The sequence below is a fragment of the Oryzias latipes genome, chromosome 11 (assembly GCF_053564925.1).
Source record: "Oryzias latipes strain Hd-rR chromosome 11, Olatipes_Hd-rR_3.1".
NCBI classification, from domain to species: Eukaryota; Metazoa; Chordata; class Actinopteri; order Beloniformes; family Adrianichthyidae; genus Oryzias; species Oryzias latipes.
In genome coordinates, this window is record NC_136247.1 from 20,889,864 (window position 1) to 20,911,279 (window position 21,416).

Genomic DNA, 21,416 nt, shown 5'->3' on the forward strand with positions numbered 1-21,416 from the left:
ACAAGGGGTGTTGTAAATATGGCCCGACCAGGCTCGGCCACAGTTGGAAATTTGGCGGGGCCCAGCACTCAGGAGCAAGGACCAGAACCCACCCCCCAGGGACCAGACACCCCCGGCTCAGATGTAATGTGAACCCCCCCACCGTGCGGAGAGAGCACCGCCGGGCCCAGGAAGCCGGCACCCCGGGGACACGGCCGCCGCTTCCCCACCAGGGAAGAGGCAGGGGACAGACGGACCCAGGTCCCACCTTCCTTGCAAAATGTGTGTGCGTGTATGTGTGTTTGAAAGGGTGTGTGTGTGCATGTGTGTGTGTTTATGTTGGGATGTATATATTGAGGGGGGAGGGGTGTGTGTACTAAGGGGGGTGCAGTTAAAATTGGCGGGTAGGGCACTAAGGGGACATCTCCTGATTACTCACAGTGACGTCCCCTCACCCTCCCCACCAAGGGGCCCTAAATGTCTAAGGTGCGGTTAAAATTGGCGGGTAGGGTGCTAGGAGGACATCCGCTGCTTGCTGGCAGTGATGTCCAAGCACCCCCCCTACCAAGGGCCCTACATGTCTAAGGTGCAAATAAAACCGAAAGACAACAAAAACAACAAAGCATTGCAAACACCAACTTAGCATTTCTGTCCTCTACATTGTCATTTTTTATGAGATGCTCAAATCAAATACTTTTCATATCGCCTTCATGAAAATTTCCTCTGAAAGTTTGGAACACGATTGTTCTGGTGAGACACTAGGAGCTACATTCATCTTTCCCTATATATATTGGGTCCTGAGTGAAATCCAGTCTGGCTTGGTGTCTCGGTTGGGATTTGTAATGGAAATTCCCTGACCTTGGATAGCCGACATTTCACATCAAATGTAACTCCATATAACAAATGTCACTGTTGCTAGTGCTGTGAGCAACAGGATTTGGGCATGATGTAACAAAGCAGAACCTAGCTGTCTGAACATCAGCTTACCAGTTACCTTTCAGCTAAAACCTAACAAATTTTGTCACAAAATGAGGGTTTTAATCAGCTGTGTATTCCTGTATTTATATTCAACTTTTTTTGTACTTGTCAAAGTAACCAAATGGTGATATCATTTTATAGTGGTGTTGCTGTTACACAGCTAGAAGTGTCTGGTTTAAATCTTGCTGCTGTTAGTGGGGAGGATTGCATGTTCGGGGCTCTGGAGTGCGACTAATTTAGTTGCACATGCGACCTAATTTTTTAGTGGTGTGACCGATTAAAAATCTCAGGTCGCACCAGTGCACCCAGTCGTTCCAAGTCAGAAAAACAACATTTCCTTGACTTCCATTTAAGTCAGTCACAGCAGGTTCCGGAAAGCTCTGCGACTCAAGCAATCCATTGTGGTTTTATTTGTCTGCACGCCGATTATATTAAAATATAAAGCAAAATTGATGGTTATTGCAAGAAGCCAAACACAGGTTAAAGAGTGTTGAACACAGAGCCAACACGGTGCTGTCAGTTGTATTGGCTGGTAAAATGGATTTGGGTTAAGTGTAAAGGTGAAGTGTGAGCTTGATGACAGCTTTGAAGTACTTGTGAAAGAGCGGTGCAAAGCGACTGCTGAAGTGACCAGTCTGAGTCTTTTTGTTTACGGAGCCCGTGTCCTGACATCAGCCGCGGTTACATGGGCAAAATATCTTGATCGGATCAATGGTCGGATGAGAATTTAACCGTGTACATGGGCCCAAAAACACTTTTTGCGATTAGAACAGAAAGTTTACATGGGTCTCACTTTCGGTCGGAATAAATTATTTGAGCATGCGCAGTAGTTTTGAAAATACCGGAATCGGAAACGAGTCCCGATGTAAACAAGCCGACATACATCTATTTAGCATGGTTATTATGAAGCACCTGTTCCCTTATCATTTTATTTCTGTGTGGTCAGTGCTTTTTTGTGGCAGAACGAAGCAAGAAGAAGGGTTAGGTGAAGGCTAACATGCGCTAACAACAATATTTAGCCTGGATGAACATAAAATCGATGCAGGAAATAAGATATGAAGATATCTTGGCTGCACGTAAATATGTGGGAATAACATCAGCCTTTATTTTGTCGGGACACGACTGGAAACACAAATCCACGTATTTGTTTGAACGGTTTCTAAGGACTGAGCGACATTTCTGCTTTGAAAAGCTTTGAAAAGCACCACCAGTGTGTGAATGTGTGAGTGAATGTGTGTGTGACTGGGTGAATGGGTCTGTGACTGTAAAGCGCTTTGTCCTTGTAGGAAGAAAGGCGCTATATAAGTATACGCCATTTACCATTTTTACCAAAAGCTCACACACCGCCCAAAGCCGCTGTGTGAGCTGGAGACATGGTTCTCGTGATTTCAGTTGCTCGTTCACATAGAGCTGCGGGACGGATGGCAGCCCGAAGCCTCCCACACGTAACAAAGCATCCTCCCCTCCCCTAAAACACAAAGCTATAAGTCCGGCTGCTCTGCTCAGAGACACGGGTCGCTCCGTCCACCGGCAGCCGCGTTCGGACAACGCAGGGTCCGGATGTCAGGGGGCACGAAGCGCTCCTCCCTGGCACCCCCCTCACGAGGGGTGTCGGAGAAGATGGGAAGGGAGAGGCAAGGAGCCCACGGGGCGAGGGTGGAATGCAGAGGCGTCCGTAATTCGCACTGGGTGTCCGTGGAGCAGCCGGTCGGTCCTGTTTGAGCTCCAATGCTTTCTCTGGAGCAAAACACCGTCTATGCATGACGTTAAACCAGAGCAGTAATGACACACGATCTGAATGAAGCGTTTACATGCAACACGATCGGATCAACAATCGGCATAACCCACCTATCTCGATCGGAAAGAAATTTCGATCCAAACGAGTCTGATCGGGGCAGAGTATTCAGAACGGCATGTTTACATGACGCATTTGCCTTCCGATCAGGCATTCTCTCCAATTACTTTTGTCCATGTAAACGCAGCTATGGATAAACAAAAAATATCTTGTTCCCACAAATTAATATTCCGTTCCCTCGAAATAATTATGCTATGTATCCCATCATGCATCACACATATCCCATTTTGCATCTCGACCAATCACCTTGGCCCTGTAACTGTGACGCATTTAAGGGGACAGGACAAGTGATAGGCTAGGTAGCATGTAGCCTACTAGCCTTCGAATGTAAAGCAACTGCTAACGAGTATGTTAATAGATGACAAGTCCTGAATATTATTATTCCTATTTGTTCCTAAACTACAATATCCCATACTGCAGCTGGCTGTCTGTCTACCGGCCAGCCAGCTGCCCGAATGCCGGCATGACAACCAAAGAGCTCTGCGGCGGAGCTAGGAGCTATGTCTGGTGAATCGCTGCGGAATGGCGAGGAAAAAAGCTTGGGCATCCAAAATTGTATGATATTTTTCGGATTTTCATCAAGACAATAATAAATTGATCATTCTTGTTTTTATTTTCCCCCTCTTGAACGAATGTGGGTCACAGAGACAGGAAGTAGTGGCAGAAAGCGGCTTTTGCAGCAGGATGAACGGAGAGTGAACCAGGATGGGAATGAACCCAGACATGAAAACGTGATTACCGATGCTTTTGTGCTTTTTAAAATAAATAAATCTGATCTCTAAACATCATCCGTGTCTCCAATGCAATGTAATGAGACACACACACAGAAATGTGAAAGTATCTGCTGTAAATCCAACTATTGCTCACATCCGTGTTTATGAATGTCTAATGACGTGAATAATTGTAACAGCACTATATAAATCATAAGCATATTGAAGAGGGAAATTAGAGATTTTGTTACAGTATCAGAGATTTATTGGTCCAACTGTGGTGTGGAACTAGACTTAGTTTCAATTTCACGACGACCCATCACCCCTAAATCCCCTTAGTTTTTTACTATTCTTTTTATGGTATGAGCTCAATCAAACTTTTTAGCAGACAAAACATAATTTAATTTTGTAAAAATTCAGATATTTTTGTTGTTTTTCACATTTCTGTATGCAGCCGTGGTGCAGAGGTAGAGCGGTTGACCTCTGTTCAGAAGATCACAAGTTCGGTTCCCACCTTCCCACCCGTGTGTTGAAGTGTCCTTAGGCAAAAGACTGAACTACACCTTGCTCCTGGGGGTTAAGGTTGATGCCACTCTTCGGCAGCAGAGCTGCCGTCAGTGTGTGTGTGTGTGTGGGTGAATGGGACCATGACTGTGCAGCGCTTTGGGCCTTAAGGCACGGTAACGCTATATAAGCATTCAGCATTTGTAATAATTTCAAATGCTATTGTAAAAACAAACATTAAATATTTGAATCTGATTTCTTTCACAAGGCCACAATTAGTGGGCTAAAGTACATTATACATACAATGTACTAAAGTACATTTAGAACTTCTTTACATCTGATGAGTCAGATTACTTTTATCAGTTGAATCCACATTTTTATTGTGCTAATGTTTGTTAATACTAAAAGCACTCTGGATTATCCATCCATCCATCTGCCAAACCCGCTTAATCTCGTTTTGGGTCACAAGGTTGCTGGAGCCTATCCCATTTGGGCATTGGTGAAATGTACTCTGGACAGTTTGCCAGTCTGTCACAGGGCCCCACAGATAAACATCACCTCGCTCTCACATTTGCGCCTAAGTCATCAGTCAGTTTAGTCATCGTTTTACCAATGAAGAGTGTTGTTGGCATGTGGGGAGTTAGCCATGCGTGCTGGGTAGAACAGACAAACCCTCACAGAGGTCTCTACTCCACCATGCTGTCCCACACTCTGGATCACTCTTGAGAAAATCCTCTCAGTATCAAACATTTGGTTGAATATTTTTAATAAAAAGTAGCTAGATTCTGTTTCTCTTTAGTTATTTTGTTTTGTTTTGTCTTTTTTTTCGTATTCTTAAGCCAAAATCACTTTTGAGGTAATTAAGGTAAATAACTAATTAACCTCAATTACCTTATGAGATCTTTTCAGTAGGAAACAGTGTTTCATAATTAAAATTCAAATGAATAAAAAAGAAATTCTGCATTCTTATAAACCTTTGAGGTGAATGCTGAAAAACACGGTATTTTAATGCTGGTCTTTTTATTAATGAGTGTAACAGAACCGCTCTGCAGAGAGTGGGTGTTTGATCTGGATGGGCTTCTTCTACCGAACGGCCTGAGAGCAGAAGGTCATGCTGTCAATGACTCATTAGGCCTGTGGGCTCTCCTACTATTTCACACTCCCTCGCTCTTTCCGCATCTGACAGTAAAAATACTTCCAAGGTAAACACCTAATTTTCGATTATAAAGCTTTCACTGCCGACCTTGTTGCTGGTTGATATTGAGTTATGTCACGGCCGAGTATGGTATTATATTTTTAAATCCAAAGTGGAAAAAAAAGGCCACGCTTTGAGCTGAACTCTATTGTTTTTCACTTAAACATGGAAGAGTGAGAGGAAAAAAAAGGATGATATTTCACCTTATGCAACACACTTAAATGCATGCACAAGCAGGAAGTGTAGGGTATCAAAATACACAGGTCGTTTAATGCCTGGGAAAATGTTTCATAAGCACTTAAATATCCTAAAATAACCTGCACAGAGACCGATCAGAGAGCAGTAATGAGCTGTCATGAACAATTTTAGTTTACTCTTGGGATTTTTGGATGATGTTGGGATGTGTTGCCTACAAATAAATTCAGACCAAATTTCCAGATTCTCTAAATTTATGGGCAACAGTCTAACCATTGCAACAGATTTTGCAAGTTAATAGTTGGCTAGGACTGGATTTCAAATCAAACGTGACTAAACTAGTTGTATTTTTTCTTTTTTAAATCATACTGCATGTGTTACTGTTTGTGGTTTGGAATGCGGAAATGCACATTCACGTTGGTTCTCTATGAACCTGTCCCCTATCTGCTATGAAAACGAGTTTAGCTTGTTTGACCATTAACTTATAATAGTACTGTTAGACTAATCTGTAGCACATTAGCCTGTGTGACCATAAACATCATACCATAAATACAAGAGTGCACTGTCTGTGGGCGGTGGTTTCCAAGAAAATCTGTTTGATCACTTTAATGCTGCGAGATACAGAGAATTGTTTAGTCCATTTAAGCTCTGCTATAGCTGGACCGTTGCTCTTTACCACTGGCTTTTCTATTTGTACTGTGGCTGTTGACTCCATATGAAGGTTTGGTAACCCAGTCTTCTTTCATTTGTTAATCTCATGTAGTGATTCCTAGAGTAGAGAAATACAATTATCTATTCATTTATCTCTTCCAGTAAAGTTTTAGATTCCCGGAATGTTGCATTTTTAGAAGTGGATGACTCATTCGGGCAATATTTGGGCTCATGTTTTTGGAGTCCAGATGAGCTTGTTACAAACCCACACGTGGCGTTCTCTTCCTTTGTGTAAAAATATCTACCACAGACCAACAAATGGTTAAAAAAAATCCTGGTTTGATGATTAGGTGTAATCAAGTTGGTAAGAAGTTTCAGGAAGAAGGAACATGAGAAACTGGAGAAATACCAGGGACTCAGAGAAGAACTGGAGAAAGCCTGGAAAGTGAAGGTGACAGTGGTGCCTGTGGTAATTGGAGCACTCGGGGCAGTAACCCCCAAGCTGGAGGAGTGGCTACAACAGATACCTGGAAAGACCTCAGACCTCTCAGTCCAGAAAAGCACAGTGCTAGGAACAGCTAAGATACTGCAGGACCCTCAAGCTCCCAGGCCCCTGGTAGAGGACCCGAGCTTGGAGGAGAAACCACCCGCGGAGGGTGAGAGGGGCTTTTTTTTTTACTAACAACAAAATAATTGACTTAAGCTATTTATGGGCATAAAGTAAGCCCCACCAATTATTGACACAACTTTCCATTTCAAGGGCCCATTATCATTTAGCTGTGATCTGACAGTGGCTTACATTATGACTGCTTGCATGCAACATTAGCAGTTCTGAAATGTGAGCTCACACTCATTCATAGATGCCTTCAGCTGACCCTTTCTGCATTTTGGAATTAAAAACACAACCGCTGGCTTCCAAAATAGCTCGATTCCAACTTTTTGTTGTTAATTGCCCATTTCCCCTTGTTATTTGTAAGGAATATATAATTACTCACACTCTGCTTGTAGTGAAGGTTGTCAGGAAATGAAAAAAGATAACTTTCTCCAAACTTCTTCCCAACTTGATTACACCTAATCATCAAACCAGGATTTTTTTTAACCATTTGTTGGTCTGTGGTAGATATTTTTACATAAAGGAAGAGAACGCCACATGTGGGTTTGTAACAAGCTCATCTTTACTCCAAAAACATGAGCCCGAATATTGCCCGAATGAGTCATCCACTTCTAAAAATGCAACATTCCGGGAATCTAAAACTTTACTATTTTGGATGTTAAAAATACACTGGGCAGGCCCTTTGCTCTGCTCCGTGAACACGGATCCATTTGCAGACAAATGGATCCGTGTTCGTCTTTGTTTTCCTCGTCTGACCTGGACTCTGGCTCAAAACTGTACGGCTGAATAGCTCAGATAGTGCTCCCCATTTTTGTTGCACCAGTAATGTTAGGTTGGGGGTGTAAGCGGCTAGTGGAAGAGCATTTAAAAAAAAGAGCTTTCAGTTATGGATCACAGGGAGTGGGGTGGGCTTACTGCTAGCCAACAGCCCTCCTTAGAACTCAGAGATGGATTTGAGCTACTGCTGTTCTGCAGAAACTATGTCCTAGAACATGACATGAAAACAGCATAACTACAATTAAAAGACCACTGGAAACGCTTTAAAAGAGCTAAAAAGATGAGTGTAGTGGGTCTCCACATGTGACGTGCTTTCGCCCAGAGCTACAGAGGAGAAAGTAGGAGCAAGCGTTGACGGCGTAAGGTTGGCATGAAAATTAGGGCCCTTTACATCCATATTCAGGCATCTGTGTGGCATTATTTCAGTTGATTTGAAAGCAGTGAAGAAGGATAACTTTTTCTCTATCAGTGTTGACGACTATGACAACTTTGTTACTCCAAGTTCAACATTTTTGAGGCAATGCCTCTGAAGGACCATTGAACTTTTGTTCTATCACAAATCACTTGTTTCTGTTTGCTTTAGCTCAGCAGCACAATGCTGCTGAAAAAGCCCCCCCCCCCCCCCCCCCCCCATGAGGAGAGCTATAGTCTAAACCAGCTGATGAGAATAAAATTCTTTTTGTTTCCACCAATGACATTTTTCACAAAAGTAATTCCTAAATGGTATGAAGATACCTTTTAATGTCATCTAACTATAGTCAAATTACAACCTGCTGAGAAAAATGGACAGATTTACTAAAAGGGAGTAGATTAATGCTGACTAAATGGATGGAAGTTCAGGACAAAAATCCTCACGTTGGATTGATTTTTCTGCCTTTTGATCGAGTCACTGAAATCGTCACGTGCCCAAAGCGGAGTTGCTGATTGCTGCGCCCGACACCCAAATGGCTTCGCAGGAACTCAGATCGCGTCTGTACATTGAAGAAACATTGAAACTCGCCTCCAGTGTCAATGTAGCATTCGAAACTCGCGCACTGACACATAAACATGAGGCGGAAGCCCGATTATGCGCATTGACACCCGTTGACATAGACTCATCATTGAAAGTGGTCGCTTGCGTTAATGGCGGTGTAAACATTGCTTCAGTCATGCATTAGAAAGATTAGTCCCGATGCACAAAGGTTTTAACTGCTCCTCTGTCAGTCCCTGTTTTTAGTATATTGTGATAAAAGAGGAAACTTGAGGTACTTGTGAAACTGGGATCATGTGCAGTTTCTATTGAAGAAATCAGCCTTACTTTGTTGTTTGATACACTTTATCTGCATGCACTTGTCTAGTCTTAAAAATCCTGCATTCAGTGGACAAATTAACTTTTACACCATGTTTTAGGGACTCTATATGTACACTTAGGCAACTATGGCTTTGACTTTTATATTTTCAATGCATTCTATCATTCTTTTAGTGTGAACTTCTCAACTTGTCTTTTAGTTTTGGTTTTGAAATATTGCCGCCTTTTTAATCAAGTCGTTTCCTCTTTTGTCGACAAACGCCTACTTCCTCCTCCTGTTGCTCTCTGCACACTCTTTGTCTTTGATGCAGCCCTTCACAAAAGGCTGTGAAGTCCTTTGGCTTACGATGCCAAAAGGTGGGTCTAAGTGACTTGCACGGAGGCAGTTGTTTTTTCTGCTTTTTTTTTCCATTTTGAGATCCAACTTTTGGCCGTATAGAGAAGCTGACAGCTGGTCAAACTGTAGCGGTGAGTCTTCCTTTATTGGATGCTGTTTTTAATTTTCGTGCAACACAACATGCAATAGGCCTCCGGGTGTGGCTCTAGGTGCTGTCCGGCCTCTTTTCTTTGTCGAGGTTTCACTAATAGGCACCGTTTCTGTCGTTAGATGTTTGCAGCATTAACACTTTAGTCTGACTAAAATTGATACTTCCTAATCTAAGCAAATTCAGTCAGTTAGCAACATTTTGGTTGGGTTTAGACTTGAAGCCTTGTGATTTAGTTGATGTCAATGAAGTTGAAGTACATTGTCATTTTGTATTGGCTCAGGAAAGTGCATGCTTATTGGAATGTAATTATGGTTTTGTCTTTCCAGCATGTTTGTCAGTGTTTGTAGAAAATGTAAATAATTGTGTCTGACTCACATGTTTGCAACAGCTTGGTTTGCTGGTGCCATGCTCAGCTTTACAGCGTAAGCTCAATTGTAGCACAGCAGTTGTGCACATGCTAAGTTTGAATGTTGACTTGATGAAATGTCTTTTAACAGTCGTAACTGCTGATCCGAATGGTATTGAGCTGCTAGCACTGACGTTTGACAGGATGTCCTGTCTGGGGTGGGGGGTGGGGGGAGTACAGACCGTTTCCTGGAGCATGGTTCACACTTCCTGTTTTGGTAGGCTCTGAAAGTTGTGTTGTTGTTTTTTTTTTTAAGCTGTTCCCCCTTTTTTTTGTTTGTCTCCTTCCGTTATTTGAAACTGTTTAGTCAGCCGCTTTTGCTGAAAGACGAGAACATTTCCTGTCTGCTGCATGTTTCACGTGAAACAAAGCGGAAGTATTCAGGTGGTTCAACTTGTCTTACTCCATGGATATACCATTTATTCCGCAGCAAGCGAAAAAAGCACAATAAAGAAGAAATAATCGTCTCTCTGAAGTATAAGTCGCACTTTTGGAAGAAATGTATTCAATAAAATACCTGAACGGACATTTCATCCTCAAGGGCAAATCATAATAATGGAATCGATAACAATAAGACTGAATATGTGCACGCTTCACTACCATAACACATTGATGCTTCTTTAGTGTCATGAAACATAGGATGAATCCCTGACCTTGAATAAAGGTCTAGTACAGGGGTGCTCATTACGTCGATCGCGATCGACCGGTCGATCTTCAACATTCAAAAAAAGGAAATTACCAGCCAAATAACTTTAGGAAATGTAACTTGTCATTTCAACCAGAAAATTTTATGTCTGTACCGGTAAATCATACGTGAATGAATCATGTCGATTGTACATACAAATAATCAATTTAACAGTTACTAATTTCAATCATGTTGATCCAACATGATACCATTAAATAGCCTACGTGCACGATAGAACTTCCGGTTAACTTCCGTGTTTCGAGTCTAAGGCCGACGACTTCCTGTTGGTCGTGTTATTGTTGTGGGGAGTTTTGTTGAGTTGCTAGTTTTGAGTAAATAGGAGCGGATTTCGGGTAAAAGACAGGCGTGCGTGCCCACTGACGTCTGTATTCAATTTTCAATTCAATTCAGTTTTATTTGTATAGCCCAAAATCACAACAACAGTCGTCTCGATGGGCTTGGAAGTGAAACATGAACTCAAAAGGATCGTGAATACAAAGAGTTCAATAGTAAAATACTAAAATGAACTAACAAACTGACTAAGCTATACTGGCATCCCTGCCCTTAGACCCCTCTTCGCGGTAAGGAAAAACTCCCCAAAAAAATGGATTGCGGAAAAAACGAAAAAACCTCAGGGGTGCCCACATGAAGGAGGGATCCTCCCCCAGGACGGACCCGGACCCGGACCCTGTACCCGGCATACGAGCTCTGCGTTCGGGCTCCGGTACCAGTGGACCGGTACCGAGTGAACCTCTCTGAGCAGAGCTGCTGGATTTATTAATGTGTTTGAGGGGAGGGTGCTTTGTTACGTGTGCGTTTTGTTGTTTTGTTATGTGTGAGAATTCGGACTGCGAGCACACCCGCCGCTCTGAGTTAGCGGCTGCCGGACTCGCGAGGACAGAGCAGAGCACACAGTGTGTGTGAGCTATTCAGAGCAGAAATGCCGCTCAGTCCTTAGAAACTGTTCAAAAAATCACATGGAATTGTGTTTCTAGTTGTGCCCCGACAAAATAAAGGCTGATGTTGTTCCCAGACATTTACGTGCAGCCAGGATGCAGATTGCAGCATTTCCCACATGGTTTGTCCTGGATTTTGTGTCCATCAAAAGGCTAATGTTGTTAGCCCGTGTTGTTAGCCTATCCTAACACTGGGTTCTTCTTCCAGCTCTGTACTTCTTCCACAAAAAAAGCACTGACCACAAGGATTAAAAATAAAATGATGAGCAAACAGGCGCTTCAAAATATTCATAACATTAATAAAAGCACATTTGGAAGATCGCCTCGTACCGAGCTGCTGCATAAATATATGTGACAGCAAAGGTTTGTTTACAACGGGACACATTTCCCTTCCAGTATTTTCTACACGATATTTTGCCCATGTAACCACGCACTGGTCGACAATCCTGTAGATGTCGTTCACGTCGATTTTCGGGAGACCTTGTAGACAACGGGTGAAATATGCCATCTTTCGCAATCAAAATCTGCCGTGTCACTGCTATAGAAGTCGCAAACCGGAAATGGTCGGCCTCACACTCAAGCCGGCGGAAGTAGAACTCCTTAGTTACGTGCACGGAGCCTATTGGATTACATTAGTAATCGCAAGGAATTGTGGGATACCATTTTCTTTGCCTATCTGGGCAGATTGGGGTTTAAGTGTGAGTTTTTGTCCATGGGTTTTGTTGTCTAGCTGTTTTGCTCTGTTTTAACTAGCAATTTAAACTGTTATGTTTATTTTTTTTCTGCACCATGAGTTAGTTAGTTAGTTGGTAGAGGATGATCACCACCCCCTTGTGCAGTATATTGCTAATGTCTCCAGACTAAAGACAGAGTTTATGGCGCGTGAGCTCCTGCTTTTTTAATGTGAGACATTGCTGGGTAATTCATGTCTTTGATATGGAAATTACAAGGCCCATTGGTTGAACTTTAGAAAAGTGTGTCACTTTTAGTTGTTTAAACAAAATTAAATAAAAAATAACAAAAAAGTTAAGTTAGATCAACATATTATATTGAGTTGGGTAGACATACAAATTTAAGTTGAATAAACTTCATTCAATTACGTGTAACCAACTGAGGGATTCATTTAAATTGGATCAACTTTTTTCTTTTTAAAGTGAGCAACAATATTAAGTTAAAGTTGGGTCCAACTGTAGTATTTAAATGTCAATTATCAACTTCAATTTATTAGGTTGAACCTAAATACATTAAGTTTGCTCAACCTAAATACATTAAGTTGACCCAACCTAGGTGCATTAAGAAGGACCAATATGATTAATTTTTGTTCAAGTAAAGCTATCTAATCAGGTGGAAATCCTTTTCCATCATTTTTTCAATGTGAAAGTTTTTTGAGTGAAGGACACTTGGGTAGATCGCATAAATGGGGACCTCTCCCTCTGGGTCGGCGGCTCTGGATGGGAAACTGCATCACCACTTAGCTGTGGTGGAGCGGTCCCCGCCTGTGATGCTGCATTTAGCTGTCTATGCAGCTGTTCACAGAGAGGGAGGTTCCAATTATCAGCGTTTCCAACATCTTGAGCATCCCTGGTCTGGTATATTAGTGCAACATATGAATCATTGTTCAGATAACCATAGAACATACAAGCACGTCAACTAAACTTTACTTTACACACTAAACCACTTAATCCATTAAATTCTTTATCCTTCTAAAAACTCCACCAAGCCCGGTGTAAAGTTACGCAAGTGTTCAAGACCGTTTTCGGGCTCTACATACAAAACATTCAATGAAATGTGTAGTGAAAGTTCAACTTGGTTGTGGTAGTGACGCATGGATGACGTCTGTCAGATAAATGCATCTAGACATTAAAGAAAAACACAATTATAAACAACAAACCACAACAAGAATCAAGTTTCTCATGCACGAGGGAGAGGAGCAAATGTGTTGGAAAAGGTCCACCACGTTTCTCTTCTCAAAGGTCTGCCTCTCCCTGTGCACCTTTTATTAAGAACACAAGAAGGAGGTAACATTTTCAAGACAAAGAGGAAAAGTTCATTAGGGGGTGTCGTATAATGACCCATTTGGTTGGATTCTAACTTCAAACAGTATCCCTTATCAGCTCAGGACAGTGTGTCGTAAACCCCTCATCCTGGGTGGGAGATGAGAAGCAGATGAACAAACACACAACTGTTTTCAGAAGAGGTAAAAAGGTCAATCTGAGTTAACATTTAAACATACATTTAACCAAATACATTTAAGCAATGATAATAATAAAACAAATTCCTTCACAACGTCTCTTTCAATTCATGGAAGTGCCAACCATTTAAAAAAACGATAATGGAAGAGAGATTAATAATTTTGGTTTGTGCCACAATTACGGTATATAGAATCAAGTCTTTCATATGTCAGAATAGAGCTTTGAAAGAAAAAGCCTGGAGCCAGATTTAGACCACTTCTACATTTTCCTTGCTGTTCCCCCTGTTGTTTAAATTACTCAGTATGGCAATTTTTCATGACTTTTGTCCAATAGGTGGGCTATAGAAGTCAGAGCTGTAAGGATTTCTTTTATGTCTTAGCTACTTAGAAATTATTGTCTAAATGAAATCCTCACAGTCATTTAATAAAAGGCCCCTGTTCTTGTGCATTTTTGTCTTATTGTGGAAAAATTCTAAAAGGTGCACACAGTGAGAATATACATTTAAAGACATTTAAATGTATGTTTTCCAAATTTTTTTTTTAATTCATGTTGATATTTTAAATAGATATACTACATTTTGGAATAATATAATATGCCTCTGCTTGATATAAACCAAAACTCACCACAAAACTTGTTAAAAAAGTGACTTCCAGGTCCCATTTAAATTAACCCCATGACACCATCATGCAAATGTTTATCAACCCACTTCAAGTCCAAAATTAGCTTAATTTAAGACCTGGAAATAAATTCAGCCATCAATCGGTTAAGTATTTTTTATCATTCCTGTTTATTATTTCACATATAGTTACGTTTTTTTTCTTTTAGATGCATTTTGTGATGAGTTACAGTTTAAAACAAATTATACGTAAGACATTCAACTGTAAATTTATTTTTTTTGTCCTTTTTTGCCATTTCACTGCAGTTAAATTGATAATCTATGGAGCTTTTCAGAATAAAACGTTTTATATCCACAGGGTCGACTCGTATTTAACCCTTGTGTTATCCTAGCTACTTCAACATTGGGAGTTGGGTCATCTAGACCCAATAGACAGTGCGCTGAACTTTTTCGTTCAATGATTTGTGATCTTCACTGGTGTCCATGGATTACATGAAATCTTTACACCTTTATCCACCTTTGTCATGGTAGGGAGAACACGTCAATGGTCATCTTGACCCCATAGGATAGCACAAGGGTTAAACTTCATTTAATGTGTAATTTGAATAGGGTTGTAAGAAAAAATCGATTTGGCAATATATCGCAAAAGTTCATTTGGCGATACTTGTATCGATTCAAAATGTTGCCAGGACGATATTTATTTAAATATTCCTGAGTGTCCTTCTGACTCTTGTTGTCCACTTCACCCTCCGACCGCTAGATGGCAGCAGAGAACACGGAGCCTTTTTGAGCAGTTCTACTCCGCACAAAACAACAGGAAGACTGCAGCCAGACGCAGCTTTTTCTGTTGTTATGAGACATGAACTACTTCGTTTTAAGTTGGAATGGATACCAAACAGAAACTCTGAGCCATGTTACTGCCAGTAAGATATAAAAATGTGGATTGCTGTGCTTTTTAGTGGCTCAGGTAAATACGAGTGAAGCACGGCAGCGGCTAACGCGCTTAGCATCTTCTAAAATGTTATCGGCAAAGCGGGCCAAAGTTCTGCTGAACCTCCCAGCAACAGATTCTAGTTTAGCGACCTATTAGATCAAAGGGATGTGTACAATGCTCTGAAAAAAGGCTGACATCGTCAGATCGTGGCGAGGAGCGTTACCAGTCACTTCCACGTGTGAGAAGCGTGGCTGGCTGCAAAGAAGTGCAGCACAGGCAGATATGTAAACGAAGCCCCTTTTTTGTCACATTAAAGCAACTTTCCTTCGTTCTGTCATGCTGCCTCATCATCACACTTTATTGTTTCTGGAAAAAATCAGTGCCCCCCCCCCCCCCCCTCCTTTATTTTTGAAGTACCATTCAGGCTCCTGAACTGTTTAACAGCACTAGAGAAGCTACATTAAGCAATTCAAAAAATAAACAGCATTTTATTTCCCAAAAAGAAACTTATTGGTTAAGGCTCATTCATTATTTGTTTCTTCTTACACTGAAAAATATATATTTTTTGCAAATCAGACAATGTTGACTGTTCCCTTTCTATATTTTTAATTACCAAAATAAAAGCACTATGAATTTGCTTTGGTAAACGCAACTTATATATGAGATACAGTTGCAGTGCTTAACATTATGATCATTAAATAAACTGAATTTGACCATTTTATTACAGTGGAAGACAATAAAGTTTTTTCAAAGTCATATTTAAAAAAAAAAGAAAGAAAGAAAATATGTTTCGGTAAAATATCAGGATACATATCATATCGCCAGACTCTTGCCAATATACAAAAAGCTAAATTTGAAGCCTTTGAGATCTTTTTTTTATTTTTATTTTATTAATTTCTAGTTAATCTCTGTGTCTGCAGAAAGTGCTACTTCACCCCCCCCCCCCCCCTCACATCATTCAGGCTCCTGTAGAAAAGGGGGTGGATGAACTGGCATTTTATCAACAAAAAAAATCATCTCAAGGACATTAACAGTTGGGGCAGTGTGGCTTGGATGATTCTAATAAAATTCCACTGTTCTTAAGTCTCCCTGATGCTCATATGCATGTTTTTTTGCCTTTTTTGTTGTTTTTTTATTCTAATTCATGCGTCTCCCCCTACTTACACCCAGTAAACATTGTGTCAATCTTAAATCTTGTGCCTTTTTCTTTCTTTCTCCTAATGTTTATGACTTCTTTCTCTCCTTGGTGCTTCTCATATTTCTTTAAATTGCTAATTCACCCCCCTCCCCCCCCACACACACATACTTGCCTCTCTTTTTCCTTCCTCTCCTCCTCTGATTACAGATGGTGTGACCCTCACATTACACATCATAAATTATTGAGGTGAAACTGAGCTTTGCCCCACAAATCACAGGCCTGGTCTCAGCTCCATGTCCCCACCTCTTCCCCTTCATCTCAACCTCTGGCAGTGGATACGATTGCTGAAGGCAACATGAGGTTTAGGATCCTCTTCATTAATCTCCAGGAATTGTGGTCATTGTAACTGAGCAGCTCTGGTCTCTGGTTACATTAGCTGGGGCTTGTTTTGGTCAATTCCAGGCTCCACACCTACCCCTGAGCTGCAGACTGGTACTGGCCCGGGGACAGTTGGTACCAGAGAGAAAAAAGAAAAAAACACAATATTCATTATTTTAGTTTTATTCATAATCACTTGTATTTTGTAAAACTAGATTCTTGTTGTTTGTCAAGTTGCTCGGTCACAGGTGAAAAATTCAATCCGCTACATTTTTAAAGTGCCGACTGCTAAATTAAACCCCCCCAAGCTGGCAAAAAACTTGGAAGGTTTTTTTTTTGCAAAAAAGAGCCAGTGAGGAAACGGAAGAGCCTTCAACTTAAAAAAAAAAAAAGAAAGCTGCATTTAATAGACATAAACCAGGAGTCTTTACTCTAAATATGGATTTACCTCAACCCATATTCCACACACCATAATAATAATGCATAATATTCAGCAACTGACTGTCTAATGTTATGAGGATGCTGCTAATAAAGTTGTTCAAACTGTGGATTCACCTTTATCATATTTAAAAAAATACCAGTTTTTGTGACAGTTACTCTTTTTGTATTTATCCGTCGCACCTAAAAAGTTGGACAAGGCTGAAGTTGGCATCCAGTTTTTTAGCTTCCATTTCAACAGTTATGGGTTTGGGGAAAATCTAGATCACATTTGAATGGGTACTACATGGAATCTAGAGTGCAGATAAAGTTTTAAACAGATATTTTTATTTTATTTAATCCTCAAAGTTTAGAGAAACTATTAGGTAAAAAGAAAAATTAAATCGGACGTCCACTTCAGCCTCATACAGGACGGTCCATGAAAATCTTGTCTGACATGAATCCGGTCGTTGCCTGAAAAAGGTTGGGGATCACTGGTGTACGGTACATTATTGTCGCCAAAACATGTGTCTCAAATGGATGGTGAGAGGTCAATAAAAATGTTTGCTAATATTTTAAATTTTCTTTTTCTTTTTGGGTGTAGTATTCACAAACAAAAAAGAAGTCTGGAGAAGCGCAAGACACGAAATGTCCATAAAACGTATTAAAACATCGAGTAAATGTAAAGGAACATTTTCAAAATATATTATATATTAAAGATTCCCTTATAGATATTTCTTTAATGATGACTTTCTGGCAGAGCGAGGTCCATAAGAAGTAACAATGTTGGAGGGACTAAATGGGAAACAAACAGGAACTCAATTTTCTTCCTATACTAAAGAAAATAATTGCTCAAAACACTGTAGAGTAAATTGTAGTTTGAGACTTTTCCCAAGGGCATGTCAGCTCCTGATAAAAATCTGTTAAACTGATGAACGATGGAACATTTTTAGTCTTGCTGTTAGTGTGTCTGACTTGTGTCTCTGCATTCCATCTTATAATGCTTTAAAGAGAGGTTCTCTGGCTATCAGCAACAGCATAGTTGTGTGTGTGTGTGTGTGCATGTGTGTGAGTGTGTATGTGCATTTCAAATCAATAAGCCTCAATGCCCTGCATTTTTAAGTCATCTGGGTACCTAGAAGGGAAGATGTTGGGAATTCACACACACACAAATAAACACACCTGTATGAACCTTACTATATTAATATATTATTATATTATATGAACATTATTCTCCATTTAAGAACAAATACATTGAGTGTATTTAAGTTTTTTATTTTTGGTATACTTAACTATGTTTATAAGGATCACAAATCAGTGACCTCTTACATCACTAATATTAGTACTAGTCTGGTACATGAAGCAAATATCAGAATTATGGAGTCCTTGTTACGGCCCTACCCTGTGGGGACCCTAACCCAATGCATGTTGAACTCTGACAGGGCTGCCCTCTGTCACTGGCTTTGTTAATATTCTTTTTGGACAGAATTCCTAGGCGCAGCCAGGGCCCACAGGATTTTCTCTCTACTTTTTGCAGATGATGTTGTCCTGTTGGCTTCATGGAAGCAAGACCTCCAGTGTGTGTTGGACAGACAAGTGTGAAGTGGCTAGATTGAGGGTCAGGACTGCCAAGTCTAAGACCATGGTTCTTGACTAGACAAAGGTAGTGTGTTGTCTCTCGGTGGACTCCTACGCCAGATGGAGGAGTTTAGGTATCTTGGTCTCTTGCCAACGACTAAGGAAAGAACATAAGATTGAGATGGGGATTGATGCAGTGTTTGTTGTGTCAGATCTGTCGTGGTAAAGAGTCAGAATTTACTGTATTTGGAGCCAGGTTACTCCTCATTCTAATAAATTAAACACGTCTGATCCAGGTGATGACCAGCAAGACGTGCAGGGATCTCGAGGACCAATCTCGAGGACCAGGATTGGACAGCTATGCTATACAGTGTCTATTTTAATGAAGGTTTGATAGTTAAAATTCTGGACAGTAGTTGGTAAAAAATATCAGATCTGCATCAATTTTAACTGAAAAATTAGGGAATGCAAACTTGTAACCATTGATACTGACTCTCAGTCACTGACTCTCAGGAAGCATTTAAGATACATTATGAAACCAGTCTGCTTTTAAATGGGCATACTTATTGGTATCTGTCTGTTGTAGCTCGCAGCAGAAGCGGTAAATTACTAATTTTGCTTGAGTTGACAAATGTGACTGGAGTATGACACTGAGTTGAGAAATAAAATGCATTCACATTGCAAGCCATTGATGCAGGGACTGATGCAGGCACTGCCATAGCAACAGTCCCTTGAAAAAAAGGATTGTTGAAAATTATGGGTGACTCACATATGTCAGGTCAGACTAAGTCTGGGTGCCATCTTCAAAGGAATGCATGATCTATATAAGACTCTAACCTATTAGCTTTGTTTGCACGTGTTTAATGCATGTGCTCATTTAGCATAAAATTTAGTGCAGAGAATGTATATAACCTATTGCTCGCCCAGGAATTAGTCTGAGCCCATTTTTTAATGACAGTAAAATGAAATGTGTACATTGACTGCTTTCTTAAAAGCCAGGAAAAGTAAAATGCTTATGCTCTGCTTTTTGGGCTTTTTATATAGTCTTTGCAGCATTTTCCACTCAATAGCCATATGTATTGGTAGGCTATGCATATGAAAGCATGTTGACGCAGTATTGTTCAGTTTGCCATGCATGACTTTTGAGCAATTGTTATTTATTTTGTACCTCCAGGACTAGCTCTGTATTATCTAATGACAACTGTTTTAAGAAATGTTTTTATGAAGTTCTGTACTTTTTAAATTACACTTTTAACAATTTTGTCCACAGAAGATGATTTACATTAAATAAATATTAATTTTTGAATAACAACTAATTTCAGGATGCACACCATTTTCATATGAGTGAAAAGGTCTGTTAGTGCACTTCATTTGTGCTTCGTCTAATTTGAGATGTAGAATTTGACAGTTTGATCACACTTCCTTTTCTCTGTAGTTGTTTATCAAGTAAATATCAAACAGAGGAACTACCTCACTTTGACATTTTCTATAAAATAATTACAGGGTGGTAGCAAAAAAATTATTAATTGTGGTTTGTCATTAACATTTCTGTTCAATTGTCATATTTTCCCATTGATTTATTCATCTGTTCATTAAACTACTGGAAGTCCAAACTTAACACACTTGAGCTACTTCCATACGTGAAAACTAAATGTAATGTCTTGCTTCCCGTTTTTCAAACCTCAAAATAGATTACTTAGCCAAGCAGAAACCTTAGTTAGAAACTAGCAAAAAACTGAATTGGAATCTAATCTCTAATGAGGCTCAGAATATATTTCAAAATCCATCTACAAAACCAAAGCATTACTGTCTGTAATGTACAAGGGATGCTTTGAATTTATTATGGGATGACCACAGTAAGGCTGGGTATCACCAATAATTTCCAGAATCGATTAAATTTTTTTTCCGATTCTTTCAATCTACTTGATTCAATTGAATTCAATTTGATTCAATTTTGAATATACACACGTTAAACATTTGGACATATTTGTTTCAGTTTCAGTTTCAGGTTAGTTTATTTCAAACACAAATGAAAAATCAACACAACACTGGTTTAAAAAAGACATAAAACAACACAGTGTGCTTTTTTTTTTTCTTTTTTTTTTTTTTAACTTGTCCTGTCCAACAGCTAGGCAGGCAAATGAGAGCTGAGGGCCTCTTGTGTTGGACGTATTTTACTTTAACAAGAGGGGTTATTAATCTTCAGACAAACCAAAGGTATGACTGAATAAACCCCTTTTGTAATTGAGGCCAAACTTTATTAATTTCAACCATGTTTGAAAATCTTTGGTGTTGGACCGGACGGAAAAGGAAAGAACGGAAGAAGAGAGAGGGATGTTAGAGGGGGGGGGGGGGGGGGGGGGGGGGGGTGATAGTGAGATGGGGGGGGGGGGGGGTAAGACCGTGAAGCAAGATAGAGCAGACAGGTTTACTGGTTGTTTATCATTACGGTATGGTTCAAATGTAGTACAAAAAGGGCGGGGCCTGTCCACACACACTCAAATGTTATCAACATACCTGCTAGCTGCAAAAATGTCCACATGTCAACATGTACACAAAACAGATAGTGTTCACCAACGCATACCTATGCCTTTAAACCAACTAGTGTGAAATCTTTCATTCATTCAATCATGAAAACTATTAGTGCAAAGGTGAGCTAACACCTGTGTTCAGGTGAGTGTTTATGTTCTTCTAAAATGGATGGTGGAATGTGAAAAGAAGGAGGAGGAGGAGCGCCCAGCCACCCCCACACCCAGACCCCCGCCGCAGCAGCAGCGGCAGCCGGAATCCCCCCAACGCCACACGGGAACAGGCAGGGAACAACCGCCCCCCGGGCGACCAAGACCGCCATCCAGGCCAGGGCCAGCAGGACCGCCGCGAGGC

At 40.5% G+C, this 21,416-nt stretch overlaps 1 protein-coding gene across 6 annotated transcripts in view; it reads left to right on the forward strand.

Moving 5' to 3' along the window:
* Positions 1-21,416, forward strand: part of elmo1 (engulfment and cell motility 1 (ced-12 homolog, C. elegans)) — a 92,083-nt gene that overhangs the window by 18,236 nt on the left and 52,431 nt on the right. Inside the window, exon 1 of one of the 6 annotated variants that reach the window (XM_020707076.3) lies at positions 9,012-9,213. The exons of 4 other annotated variants lie outside the window; for them this stretch is intronic. The gene's annotated coding sequence lies outside the window, so the exon portion shown is untranslated. Of the gene's footprint in view, positions 1-9,011; positions 9,214-21,416 lie in introns of those variants that run through there. One more of the 6 variants, XM_020707073.3, reaches the window with a different exon arrangement.